This window comes from Peromyscus leucopus, chromosome 5 (genome assembly GCF_004664715.2).
Source record: "Peromyscus leucopus breed LL Stock chromosome 5, UCI_PerLeu_2.1, whole genome shotgun sequence".
Lineage (NCBI taxonomy): Eukaryota > Metazoa > Chordata > Mammalia > Rodentia > Cricetidae > Peromyscus > Peromyscus leucopus.
Genome location: NC_051067.1, coordinates 115,571,104 through 115,586,435, shown reverse-complemented (window position 1 = coordinate 115,586,435; position 15,332 = coordinate 115,571,104).

Sequence of the window (15,332 nt, the reverse complement as noted above, 5' to 3'; positions counted from 1 at the left end):
GACTGAGATGATTTGTTTGGTAGTATGCACACACACACACACACACACACACACACACACACACACACACACACACACCACACATGTGCATCACCTCACATACACATACCATACCCATACCACACACACACATATACATTGCACACACAAGCATGCACATAAACACACGCACATAAACACACGCACTAGTCTGAACTGAGAGTTTTAACCAAGAAAAACAATGACATCATGAAATTTGCAGGCAAATGGATGGAACTATAAAATGTCATCCTGAGTGAGGTAACCCAGACTCAGAAGGATAAACATAGTATGTACTCACTCATAAGTGGATACTAGATGTGAAACAAAGTATAACCAGACTACAACCCACAGCTCCAGAGAGGCTAGCTAAGAAGGAGAACCCTAAGAGTGGTGCATGGATTGTCCTGGGAAGGGGAAATGGATGATATCTCCATGAGTAGACTGAGGGTGAGGGTGACATGGAGGGTAGGCGATGAGAACATAAGGGAACAGGATGGTCGAGCTGGGACAGGGATGGAAAGGAAGAGCAATGAAAGAGATATCGTGATAGAGGGAGACACCATGGGGATAGGGAGAAACCTGATGCTAGGGAAATTCCCAGAAATCCACAAGGATGACCCCAGCTACTACTAGCTACAGCAGAGAGGGTGCCTGAAGTGGCCTACCCGGGTAATCAGATTAGCGAATACCCTAACTGTCATCAGAGAGCCTTCATCTATTAAATGATGGACGCAGATGCAGAGATCCACAGCCAAGCACCAGGCCTAGCTCCAGTCTAGTCGAAGAGAGAGAAGAAAGAGTCTGTGAGTAAGAGGCATCAAGATCATGATGGGGAAACATACAGAGACAACCAAGTCAACCTAGTGGGAACTCATGAACTGTGTGGACCAATAGCCGTGGAGCCTCCATGGGATTGGACTAGGTCCTCTGCGTAGGCGAGACAGTTATGTGGCTTGATCTGCTTAAGGGGCCCCCTGGCAGTGGGATCAGGATCCATATTTAGGATGTGAATGGGCCTTTTGGAGCCCACTGCCTATGGTGGACCAACTTACACAGTCTTGGTGCAAGGTGAGGGGCTTGGACCTGCCTCAGCTGAGTGTATCAGGCTCTGCTGACTCCCCACAGGAGACCTTGCCTTGGAGGAGGTGGGAATGAGGGTTGAGATGGTGAGGGGGAAAGCTGGAGGGTGGGAAGAGGAAGGGGATCTGTGGTTAGTATGTAAAATGAATAGAAAGTTTCTTAATAAAAATACTTAAATATATATACTTTATTATTTTATATATAAGAAAATTAATAGATCCACCATTCATGTAGTGATAAATGAATACCAGAGTTCTAAAGGATAAATTTCATTCATTATTCAAACATATTGGAATTACTTTCCAAGGGCTCTTTTCCAATACCTGAATGAAAACAAGTAATGAAGTAAATACAATTATTTTTACCTATATTAGAGAGACATCTAACAGGTAAAGTAAAATGAAAATCTTCTGATATTTTCTTCATTGATAGAGCAAAATCCATGGCTTTAGGACTCGTAAGAGTTTTCTTCACTTTTTTGGGGGAGGGGGAAGTTACTTATCCAAGAAAATATAACAGGAATGTCAATGTAAGTCCATCTTGCTTTTCCACACTAAAACTTCATGGCTATTTTCTTGTAGAAAGTTGACAACATGAAGGACCATTTAGATGCCAGATGTCTGGCACATTTGGGTCTCTATGTTCCCAATGTTATTTTGGATAGAAAATGAAAGTCTATCTTATCCACCTTAATTTTTGGTTAACAGGTGGGTGAAATGTAATATTCTGAGCACTGAACCAATGCTTCTGCAGCTAAGTGGTCTAACATATCCAATGAGCATATCAGGGTTTTAAGCTTAATTCAGACACCCCCAAGTACAGACACCATTTAGTCAATGCATTTGCTCCTCTGTGGCCACAGAAAGCAAACCAGCTCCCTTTTATATCTTATACAGTAAGTTTTAAGTTCAAGAGTCTCCATCAAATAATATCAATGACACTCAGCACACTGAGCCATAGTCCCTAGACATATGCTAGCCCAACCGTCTCTCTCTTCCTCCCTCTGTCCCTTCTCCATCCCCTTTTCTTCCTTCCTTCCTTCCCTTACTTCACTTTCTCTCCCTCTCCTATACCTATGTCATACTTGCTTTGTTTCCCTGGAGAACCATGGATAATGTAACCATCCACCACTGCAGTTTCTTTGAACAAAAGTGTTTTGGGGACGGTATTGCAGAAGCAACTCTCTGAGTTTAGAACCCATTCTTTTGTACTAAATAATGTCATGACATTGGGAGATGGATTCACTCTTCTGTTTCTCATCTATAAAGAGCTAATTTTTAATAAGTGCATTTTAATCAGCTTTGCGTACCAATCGAGATACAGTTTGCTCTGGAAACACTGAGTAAATGTTAGCTGTGATGATGAAGAATCTTCAGGCCATTTTCAGAATTAAGTCTCATTCTATGACATGATAATTACAAATTAAGGGAAAGATGAGCATTTTTTTTCCCCTTGAGAAACTGTGTGCTTCCCAATATCTCATTCCTGGTCTCAGAGACTGAGCAGAAATAAACTAAAACTGCACGAGTAGTGGATAATGGTAGATACCAACCTGCGGCTGGAGTTTTCTCCAGTCCTGTTCAGGTCCATGGACCCCACAACCACTTACAAAATAATCACTCAGAAGCTCATATTAATTAAACTGCTCAGCCACTAGCTCAGGCCTACCACTGTCTAGCTCTTACACTTAAACTCAGCCCATTTCTGTTCATCTATATGTCGCCACGTGTTCTGTGGCTTTACCTGCTGCCTTTACATGCTGCTCCCTGGATGGCAGGCTGCGTCTCCTCCTCTCAGCCCTCCACTTCCTTGACTTCTCCTCTCTCTGTGTCCCGCCTATACTTCCTGCCTGGCTACTGGCCAATCGGCATTTTATTTACCAATCAATCATTCACAGCACCAACTCATTCCCTTACTTTCTCGTGAGATTCTCAAGTTGGGCAGGATTCGTGCACACTAACAAGCTTCCTTACATTTACTATTTATACAGACAGGATGAGCAGACTTTATTAAGAATTGTAACATTTTATGCTTTGTATTCTTTGCCCATCTGTATTAACTGGAGGATTTATATGAGTTCATTGTTTCTCTTGAGTGAATTTTCTTGGGGAAAGATGTACAAATGTCTGTTTGCCCCAGATAGGGCACCATGCCAGCTTGCGGAGCTGGCTACTTGCAGAGATGCGGCTGAGAGGATACTTATAACAGCATGTATGATGCAGAAGCAGATGCACCGTCAGGCAGCCCCCACATGGATGACAGCTCGGAAAACTGCATCCCTGGAGCCACTCCTCAGGCAGCTCCACTTTGCAGGCAGCTCCACCAAAGAGTCCACCCCATCCCCCCAGCAACTGTCATTGCATATTCCTTTGGGGAAGGGCCTGTGATTCCTGTGACTTTCTTTGCTTGTGTGTTTCCTTAGCTTCTTAAAGCCACTGGGGTTTCTCTCCTCCCCCAGGAGAGAAGGTTCCTATTCACATAACTGCGCCACAGTTTTCCCAGTAGATTTCGCTTAACATCACTAATACAGAGCTATAGCTGTTGATTTAAGATCAGGTGGGCAAGTGGCTCCATCAGTTTGCTGGGTTCTCTTGGAGTAGATGAGTGAGTGTCATTTAGCTTGGTTTCCTGGAAGGTGAAGAACAAACCCCAAATCACATGGCTGGCAAGTAATAGCTCGACTGTCACCCGAGAACTAACTTGGTCCCAAGCTAAGCAAGGCTGTGTTTTGAGACTCGAGATAAGTCTTCTCTCTTCTCTCCTTTCTCAAGCTTCTCTCAGTAGAAACCCTTCAGACACATTAAGCCTGTCACACTTTATTTAGAATTTCACTTTGCTTCTTTCAACAAATATAAAATAAAATTAAATCTTTTCCTCCAGGAACTTGACATGAGAGACCTTTAGGAATTAGAGTTTCCTCAAAACTGCTGTCTCATCGATTTACATTTGGGAAGTTTGCCTTTCCTGCAGCGCACATTTCTTAAATGAGGCGAGAGGAAACTTTTGGTTTCTGCTTGGTGGAAAGCTCCCAAGATGCCATAAATCAACTGTAAGGTGACTTTTCTGGAGGAATTCTCCAAAGAAATTAAGCAGATGGCAACTTTAATTGGTCAAAGCAGCGTCAGTATTTATTGCTATAATTTATTCTTCGATGAATCATTTTTGCAGAAATGTACACAGAATAAGATGCCAAAATATCCCAGTTTGAAGGAATCTAGAATATTCCATGCAGGAAACTTCACTCCTTCCTGTCTCCACTTGACTTAGCAAGCAGGACACAAGAGGTCCTCTGACTTATTATGGCCATTAGAATTCATTGGCTGTGGAAATAGTGACAGGATTACCACTATAAAAGGGGGGATGGCAGTTCTAGTTAATTCTAGTGTGGCTGTTGTTTGCAGGGTGGGTGAAATATAATATTGCAATATATGTTCCTTCCAGGTTTCATGGAAAATGTGAAGGCAATCTCATTTGTCTTGCTCCTTTGTAAAGAAGAGGAGTAGTGAGACCCCATTACTATGGCTGTGTCTGCTCCCTGAACGGTTGTTGTCAGGTATCAGATTAATCAGCTTCTCTCTGAATCATGTATTCACCAGCCAGGCACCCACGGCAATTACCACCGTCTACTCAGCTGCTGGCCTGGTTGTTGATGGATGCTCATGTGTTGTGTCTACATGTCCGTGTTACTAAAAACACACTGAAGCATGCAAGGAACCATTTTCAATGGGTTTAAGGCATCTCCTAATTTTCTTTTCCATTTTGGAAATGGAAATAGAGGTCTCACGATGATGCCCAGGCTGGTCTCAAATTCCTGAGTTCAAGTGATCTTAGTGACCTTGGCCTCCAAGATTCTGGCACTTCAGGCATGCATGAGCCACCACGACCTGCCCTGATGTCTAAAATCTTTCTAAAATGAAAAGAAATAATGAAACACCAAATGGTGTGGATCCTTATATATTTAACGTGCTGTGTTGTGCTACCACATTCTTTAACATGGTAGTTTCAGAAATACAAAATGTCACAGCAGAGTGACATTTTATACAATATGTCCCTTCAACTTCTTGAAGTACTGTACTGATAGCTAACTAAATATTCTTACTAAAGTGCAGAGCAAGAACAGAAATAAGTGGATCTTTAAAAAGCTTGTGTGTAAATCCGATATCACAGATTATTTACCAATTCATATTGTCATTCTTTGAGTAATAAACTCATCACTGCCTATTTCTGTGATGGAGTGTAGTAATAGAATGCTTGAAATCATATCAGGTATGTCTGTAATACAAGATTATCATTCCAAGTTCAAGTCCCACCTGGTATATAGTGAGCTCCATGCCAACTTGGGCTACAGACTGAGACCCCAACGAAGTCTTCAGCGTCATCCACCATGGCCCTTATAGTGTTCTGCTTTCTTTTCCATAGGCTTTCTTGAGACCCAAGGAGAAGGATTTGATGAGGACATACCATTTAGCGCTGAATGCTTCAGAGTCTCTCACTTTCTCCACAATGTTCAGTTGTGGGTCCTTGTGTTAGTGTAACATGAATCTTAAAAGTTCTTATTAATAAAAAAAAACCCTGGTATTGGGGTCAACACTGGAAGATCAGAGAAGCAGAACAAGCCACAGCCACCTCACCTTGCCAATTCCTCAGATGATCCTGTTTCCTCAGGCTGGAAGCCTCTGAGTCCTTATCCAGAATGAATCTCAGCTGAACTGTTGCTCACAAGCCTAAAAGCTTAACCAGGCTAGTTCCTGGTTTTCATGCCTTATATATCTTTCTGCTTTCTGCTATCAATTCCTGGGATTAAAGGTGTGAGTCACCATGCCTGGCTGTTTCCAGTGTGGCTTTGAACTCACAGAGGTCCGGATGGATCTCTGCTTTGGAATGCTAGGATTAAAGGCATGCGCTACCACTGCCTAACCTCTGTGTTTAATATTGTGGCTGTTCTGTTCTCTGACCCCAGATAAGTTTATTAGGGTGCACAATATTTTGGTGAACACAATACCACTACGTTAGTTCCCATCTACTGATGGTTCTCTGATGAGAGTTGAGCATGACATTGATCTATGGGTATAGCAATATTAGGTACAGAAATATGCCACCAGGAGTCTTTTTATTGATATGCTCCTTTAGTAGAATAATAACATAGGTTTCCCCTAGGCCTGTGGCCTATCTAGTCTCAGGTTCTTGGCCACTGCTGGGAACAGGAAAATCACTTTTCTCCAGGGACCTCTCACTGGATAGATCAAGCACACTCCAGGGCAGGCTGATGCCCAGAAGTAGTTGCCTAACACAAAACAGATTCCATTGTTGTTTTGCTTTTGATGTGTGTGTGTGTGTGTGTGTGTGTGTGTGTGTGTGTGTGTGCATTTTTTGTTTTGCTTTGATTTTTTTTTTGTCTTATTTTCTCTCTTTGGTTTGTTTTATTGATTTTTTCTTCTTTGTGTTTTTTTTTTCATGGTTTTTTGTTTGTTCTTTTAGAGAGAAAAAGAACATGAAGTGGGGTGGGTAGGAAGGTGGGAGGATCTGGAAGGATCATGGGGGAGGGGAAAGAATATGATTAAAATGTATGGAAAATTATTCTAAAATAAAAAATAAAGGATTAATTAAATAATAAACTAATGACAGTGACCAATGTTTCCTCATCACTTACTGATTTTATTTTCCCAGTTTCTCTTTTTAGAGATAGGACAACAGGTGAGGATGACACTTTTTTAAAAAAATTAAGGTTTTGGGGGAAGCATACATTTCTCAAACATTCTCATCTTGCTTCCTCAAGTACCTACCATGGTAAGCTGTGATAGTCATTATGAGAAACAGTGTGGGGGCTCCTCAGAGAAGTAAGAATAATGTCTTAGTAGATTTCTAGTGCTGTCATAAAAACACCACAACCACAAGCAACTTGGGGAGGAAAGGGTTTACTTCAGCTTGTTCTTCCACATCACAGTCCATCACTGAGGGATATCAGGACAGGAACTCAAGCAGGTCAGGAAACTGATGCCAGGGCCATGGAGGAGTGCTGCTTACTAGCTTGCTCCTCGTGGCTTGCACAGCCTCCTTTTTATAAACCCAGGGCTACCAGCCCAGGATGGCATTGCCCATAGTGAGTTGGGCCCTCCCACATCAATCACCCACCAAGAAAATGTACCACAGACTTGCCACAGGCCAATCTTGTGGGGGCATTTCTCAATCCAAGCGTCCTCTACCCAAATGACTCTGGCTTGTGTCTAACTGACATGAAACTTGCCAGCATAGTTGAAACTACCATAAGATCTAGCAATGCCAATGTTGAGAATCTCTCCAAAAGATTTAAAACCATTTTCCTGGGGCCAGAGAGACAGCTTAGCGGTTCAGACCATGTACTGATCATGTAAAGGATCAGAATTTGGTTCCTGACATTTACTTCCAGTTGCTCACAACCACCTGTAACCCCAGATCTAGAAGATCTAACTTCTTCTTCTGGCTTCTGTGCGTGTGCGTGTGCGTGTGCGTGTGCGTGTGCGTGTGCGTGTGCGTGTGCGTGTGTGTGTGTGTGTGTGTGTGTGTGTGTGTTTAAGTTTTTTTTAAAATAGTTTTTAAAAGAAAAAATCTTAAGCATATCTCTATATTACCATGGCCAAAATCACATTGATCACCATAGACAAGAAATGGAAATCAACCAAGAGCCACCTGATGGCTGTATGGATAATAAAATGTGGCATATGCTTATACTGAGGTGTACTCAACACACACAAAAAGGAAATTCCACCTTCTTCAATGGTATAGATATACATTTATGATATATTATTAAACAAAAAGCAAGACACAGGAAGAAAAATACCACAAGATCTTGCCTGTATGTAGGACCTAAGGAAAGAGAAGTAAAATCCATAGGAATAAGAATAAAATGGCGGCTTCAAAGGTTGGAAATGGAGGCAGAGGAGAGATGCTGGCCACATGGCAGTTATAAGGAGAATATGTTTAGGAGATAAAGAATGCAGCATGCATTTCATATTTGAATTTTTTTGAGAGCCTAGATTTTTACTTTTTAAACACACACACACACACACTATGCAAAGTGTTGGATTTGTTTATGAATTTGTCTGTGAGGATGGCTGTAATGTTCCTACGGAGAAACATCACATTACAAATCACCATGTACACCATTTTCATTTGTCAATAGATACATCTATGACAGTGCAAGCTCCAGCTTTAGTCACTGGGAAAACACACCGATTTGCAGGTCTGGATGGAGCATGATCTAGACAGGATCTTGAGAGTGAATGCCGGACATGAAGGTGACATAAACCCACAAAGAAACTTTGCTGTTTGAACTTTCATATTTTGGATTGTGAATTTGACAAACTGTGAGCTGGTAAAGAGCACAGTCATAATTCATAGAATATCTGTTAGATTTGTAGGACCCAAGAAAATGATAGATGAGGCACTAGGAGGGAGGGCATCATGTCCCTTTCAATTTTATTAAAATATGGTTTAAGTGGGTGTAATTAGATTCCCCAGGCATTTGCTGAACATGCAGCCTGGAAAGGCTGCCGGGGTCTCAACCTGGAGTGGGCAGGAAGATTCTCATTTTGCTCGGAGGACAGCAGCACCTGGGGTCCACCTGGCACAGAGCACTGCTTTGAAGCTGCAGTCGAGAATTAGCACTGCTGTATTTGAGACCCAAATTAATATAACATCCTTCCCACAAAATGTTTATGACAGTGAGAGGATATCTTCCTGAAATACAAGGCAGAAGAAGAACAGATAAAAGAGCACACTTGTGGCTCAAAAGTGCTTATTCAGTTCCCAGTGTGATTAATTCTAAAGCTTTACAGGGAAATGTTATTTTTAACTGGAGAAGATTAGCATGCTTGGCAAGTGGAAAATAATGAAGGAAGATGTAGAGTGGGGAGGATATTGTGAACAAAATAGAATAATGTGTCTTGAATTCAGCTTGTACAAGGCAGAAAAGAATGAAAAGTTAATTTGCAATCAGAATTTGGAACTTAGTAAATGACTTGCTAACTTCAAAAATTGGATTTCCCCCCCCTAAGGTCAGGTGTGGTGATGTAATCCTAGTCCTTAGGAGGTGGATGTCTGAGGATGAGGAATTCAGGGCAGTGTTAGCTGCATTGTTCAAGGCCACTCTGGGATTCATGAGACCTTGTTGAAAGAAAGAAAGAAAGAAAGAAAGAAAGAAAGAAAGAAAGAAAGAAAGAAAGGAAGGAAGGAAGGAAGGAAGGAAGGAAGGAAGGAAGGAAGGAAGGAAGGAAGGAAGGAAGGAAAGAAGAAAAGTAACAACAACAAAAAAATTCCACAAAGTCCCAAACTCAAATTAGGTCTTATAGTTAAAAAAAAAGTCTGACAATGATAGTACCTAAGATATTATTCATGGTGAGGTTGGAAAGCTTTTTCACTGGGAAAAGTAAATTAGTCGTTATAAAACATACTATGGAGAACTAAGAATTTAGGGGCAACCTGACATGGGGGTGGGCACGGGGAAGGGGGTTGTTAAAATAATGTAGACCAGAAAAATGGGACAGATCAGAGAGGAGAAAAGGTAAGAGTAAAGGTTGAAGAAAACTGGACTGCGCTGAGGGCCAAGTTCACTCAACAACTTTCCTCTGGTCTCTTACGGGACTCCAAGGTCTCCTGTGATAGCCATGAAAATGGAATCTGTATCTTTCATGTTCACACGAGAGACGGGACTAAAAACTAAGTTATTAACATATATTGATGGAAAGTAGCTTGAATTAAACCAAACTTCTAGCAGGTAACTTCGAACCAATATAAGAAAGTGACATCAAAGGTCTTGAAAATGGTCAAAGGTGTCAGAATATTCCGAATAAGTTATTTTATTTTATTTTATTTATTTGTGTGTGTGTGTGTGTGTGTGTGTGTGTGTGTGTGTGTGTGTGTGTGTGTCCATGCCACAGAATGTGTGTGGAGATCCGAGAACAACTTGCAGGAGTCAGTTCTCATTCCCCAGCACACAGGTTCTAAGGATGAAACCTAGACTTGGCAGCAAGCACCTCTACCCACTGAGCCTTCTCACAGGCCCCAGGTAAATGATTTTGAAGACAAGAGAAAACTGCAAGTAGGATTTATTTCTTGATTTTGCTTTACCAAAGATCAAGCCTTAAATCAGAAACCATAGTCTTACAGCTTGCTAAGGTCTGATGGGCTCCCATAGTGGTTAGAATATGAGATGAGAAAGAAGAGCCTGGAAGGAGAGCCCAGCATCCTGTGTCAGCTAAGACCTTAGTTTATGTTTAAACTTGACTTGTAGAGAGAAGTACGATCCTGAAGTAGCAGCAGGGTAACTGAAGAGGTATCAGCTGCTGCTCATCCTGAGAATCCTTGTGACACAGTAGCAATTAGAATCAAAAACATGTCAAAAGGATTTGAGCAATGTCAAATCTAGGCAGAATTTGAAGTTTGCCAAATTAACAATTTCCTGATCCCAAAAAGAACACTGACAATGAATACTACCTGACATTTTTATAAAAAAAAAAAAATGGATATTTGAAGGGAAGATAGCAGACTTCAGAACTTCCTTATTATCAGCAATGTGTTGGGCATGATACGAAAAAGATGCTAACCATGTAAAATCAGAGAACAATGGAACCCTGATTCAAGAGGAAAAGAACAATACATAGAGACAGATCCCAACGTGAGACAAACCTTTAACTGCCAAACAACAACATTATATATCTATTATAGAGGTATTTTCAAGGACTTAGAGGAAATTATGAACATCATGAGGGACTGGAAGAATTCAAATGAGGAATTTTAAAGAATAAAATGGAACCTTAAAGCGATTCTGGAATGAAAATGTAAAATTTGTAAGATGAAGAGAAATGAATGGGTGGATTTAGTAACTAGAAGAAAGCAGAAGGATGGGTGGTAAATCTGGAGACATGAAATAGAAGCTGACCACTCCAAAGAGGAGAAGAAGCAGAATTAAAGTCATGGAAATAGGACTGAAACATTTGGGAGGAGGACAGGGATCAGAAGGAAGGACGGGGACAAGAAAGGTGGATGAATATGATCAAAACACCTTGCATACCTTCATGAAAGTGTCACAATGGGACCTGTTTTTTTCTTTTATTTGAAAAATAATATTTTAAATTTGTGATTTGAGAATTTCACACATGTATATTTTAATTACACTCAATGCTCTCCCCCACCCATCCATTTTCCAACTTCAACTCCTGTCATGGACACCTACCTCATGACTCCTTCCTAACTTCCAGTCACTTTTCTTAATTTTCTGCATCTAATTGGTGCTACCCATGTGTATATGGTTGTGGGGCTCTTCATTAGAGTATGATTGACCTAAAGGGGGTCATACCCTTAAAGAAAATTGACTGTCTCTCTTCAGCCATCAACTTTGAGTAGCTCCTGAACTCATGAGCCTCTCCTCTGGCCATGCTGGAATGATGATCCTCTTGATTTTGTACAGGAATTCAGAGTTACTGAGAGTTCATGAGTGCAATGACCCTGTCATTGTCAGAAGACATCATTTTGCCCAGTCATCCCCAACCTCTGGCTCTTGCCATCTTTCCATTCTTTCTTATGGAACATTTTTATACTACTAAAAATAGGAAATGAATCACACCTCAGAGATTCACGAAAGACATGAAACAATATAACAAATACATAATGTGAGCCCAGAAGGAGGGGGAAATTGGGTCAAAATTGCTTAAGTATTTGATAGCTGTGATTGCCCAAAATTTGATGAAAACTACCAAACTCTCAGTTTATTATGGTTAGCAAATGCCAAAGATGGTAGGGTGTAAAGGCCTGGCTGAGCACACACTAGTCAAATTGCTTAAAACAGAGGAAATGGAGAAAGCAGAGAAAGAAGAGAGACATGTGAGGGGACCAGGAACACAAAGCATGAGTGATTGTTTATGAGAAAGAAGCCAGAAGATGAATGACCTGTTACTATTTGTTTAAGAAAAGAGTGGTCAGTCTACACTTTATAAAGATTCAAGGTCTTCATTGAGAGTCAAAGTAGAATAAAGATATTTCCAGATAAGTAAAAACTAAGTGATGATGAGGTTTAATATAATAAGGAACATCAAAGTTCAGGGCAGGGGAATGTGACAAGTGGAAGCTTGTACCTCAAGAAAGAAATGAAAAGTATCAGAAGTGGTAAATATAAAGTGTTTTATTTTTAACTGTGTTGTTTGGATTCTAGCGGCTCCCTCAGGGGAAGGGGTTAGAAGGTGTGGCATCAACGACTCAGACGCTGTGAGTCCATTGAAAGCAAATAACAAACTCAGTTATTCAATAACAGGAAGGCCTTATATACCCTCCTCCCAGTGCCCAGTCTGTGTGGTCATCCCTCATTGGCTCAGCACGATCAGGAACTCTGACATCACATCGAATGTTGCTAGGTTCTCAGGCAGACTCAGCATGATCAGAAACTCTGACAGTGACTAGGAACTCTAACAGCTCCTGTTCCTAGGCCCTCAGGCAGACTCCAGGTTGGCTCTTAAGGAGTATGTTATTTGCATGCATGCCTTGGCTACTGAGCCCATTTCCTTGACCCTATGGGCCTGTCCTACTACAACTATGTTTATATGTATGTGTGTGGGGTGGTATGTGCACATGTGAATGAAATAACTGTGGAAGCTGAAAGAGGGTGCCAGATCCCGTAGAGCTGGAGTTATAGGCTGGTGTGAGTCATCATGCGGGGGCTGAAACCCAAACTCTGGTCCTCTGTAAGAGCAGTTAGTGCTCTTAACCTCTGAGCTATCACTCTAGCCCTCTATTTTTTTTTATCTTTTCAAAAACAAATACTAATATTTAAATAAAGTAAGGTCATTTCTTGTGGGGAGGATTGTGCATTTGTAGCAATATATGTAACAAGATCACAGATAACAGGAAACACATGGAACTTCACTTCTATGTGTCTTTGCATTTTCGTGGGAAAAGCAAACTGTGGGGAGTTAAGGAAAATGACTGTAACTCCTCAAGTAGCCTCTACTAACCAGAGTTTCACAAGAGAACAAAACACACTGCTGGAAATGAACGTGGGAACTGTATTTTCAATCATCCCTAAGAGGCAACATAATTGTTTTCATGCTGATGGCGTGTTAATGAGTTAACTCATTCCCTTCAATGAATGTCTTGGGCTTTAATGGCCTCATGGAAATCAATCTGAAAATGAGTTACACACAAGAGAGTGAACATAGCCATCAACATCATGGATAAGAGCAGAGACATTGCTATAGATAATCAAAAGATAATCAGGGAATATTAAGGGGAAATGGTAAATGCAGTCAAATGAAAACAATACACTATATCAGGGAAACAAAACCACAAATGATGACTGATTTCTCCTCAAAAAGCCAGAAAAGAAGGTGACCATAAACTTGAAATTCAAGTTCAAAAGGACATACTCATAAAAGACAGAGATGAACCAATGGTGGCAATCAAATTGAAACTATAAACAGCAGCAACAAAATCTCTCTCTCTCTCTCTCTCTCTCTCTCTCTCTCTCTCTCTCTCTCTCTCTCTCCCTCTCTCTCTCTCTCTCTCTCTCTCACACACACACACACACATACACACACACACACACACACACACACACACTCTCACACTCAATACAATTCTTTATCAAACAACCTTCAAGTAAACACATGGACACACAATGCAAACTCTAAGAAATACCATCAATCAGATAAATTCCCTACCAGAAATTTGAGGAAGTAGAAAGAAATCCCAACTTGACTTATGAGGCCAACAACACCAAGATATTAATGGTATCATAAGAAAATTACAGGTTGCCACCTCTTATGGACATAGCTGCAGAGATCCTTGGTGCAATGCTAACAATTTGAATCAAGGAACACATCCACAGAATTTAATTTAATATTAAACAAATCAATCAATGTGATTTGCTATTTTAAGAGAATCATGGAGAAGTTTTGCTAAAATTGTCATACCTGTCCTGGGATAGATAAAGGATCACTCCAGACAATTAATAACTTGATTATGGTTCAGGCTGAGCTTCCTATTGTGGAAATGGTAGAATCTAATTAATGTTGCATTAAGATCTAAGCAGGAGTGTCTCTGCTAATGCCAAGAGCTAGCCATTGTGCACAGTTGCAGGCTTATGTTGGAGGCGGCTTAATCTGTAGATTATGTTATAAAGGGGAAAGTGCTTTTTCCAGAAGTTATTTTTTAAATATCTCACTGTGATTTTATGCAATTTCTGTCAAAAATATTTATATATTATTCCAAAGTGTTGGAAATCATAGAGTCTGTTGTGATTCAGTTCTGGTTCTATTGACCACTTCGCAAGTTAGGATCAAAATATATTTTCAGAACAATGATTCCTATTTTAACTCATTGAGGCCATGAAGGTATACTTTGATTTGCCAGGAATCATGCACACAAAAGCTACTTTTACTTTCTGAAACATCTTATGTAGCATGATATCATGTAAGTTCATCTTCAGTTTATGAATTAGCAAGTTCAAGGTGTGATGTCTACTGGTGGCTGGTTCTAGATGGATCTTACAGTTCCCTACTTATAGAGCAATGTTCTTGTCTAACCCTCCACCCTTCAGAAACTTGTTTTACACTATTTTTAAGATAGACTCAGAAACTAACATTAGCACTATGCTCTGTATCTTTCCAGATAATTTGTGGTAGTGTATGATAAACTACTTGTAACTATGCATTTCCTATTAAATATTTCTGTTGGGAATTGACTAGATGAAAGTAATTGCAAAAATCTCCTATTTATGAATAACATGAAAACCACCTGTGAACCCAAAGGGGAAATGATTAATTAGATTAAGTAGAGCTCAGGGGCATTGGAAAAGACAAAATAAAACAAAACACCAATGTTGCAGTATCTTCACAAATTAAAAAGTCAACATTTTACTTTTAGTTTCTAGGTGTTTCTTTTCCTGCAGCATAGTTTTTGGAGTTAAGTTCTTGTAAAAGTTGAATCTGCTCAATACAAAAAAGATGGTTTTAAAATATACTGAATCGCTGGGTGGGGGTGGCGCACGCCTTTAATCCCAGCACTCAGGAGGCAGAGGCACTCACTCTGTGAGTTCGAGGCCAGCCTGGGCTACCAAGTGGGTCCCAGGAAAGGCGCAAAGCTACACAGAGAAACCCTGTCTTGAAAAATCAAAAAAAAAAAAAAAAAAAACTGAATCATAGGTTCCCTCTGAAGAAACCTGAAGAAGTTGATTTGTGTGTGTGTGTGTGTGTGTGTGTGTGTGT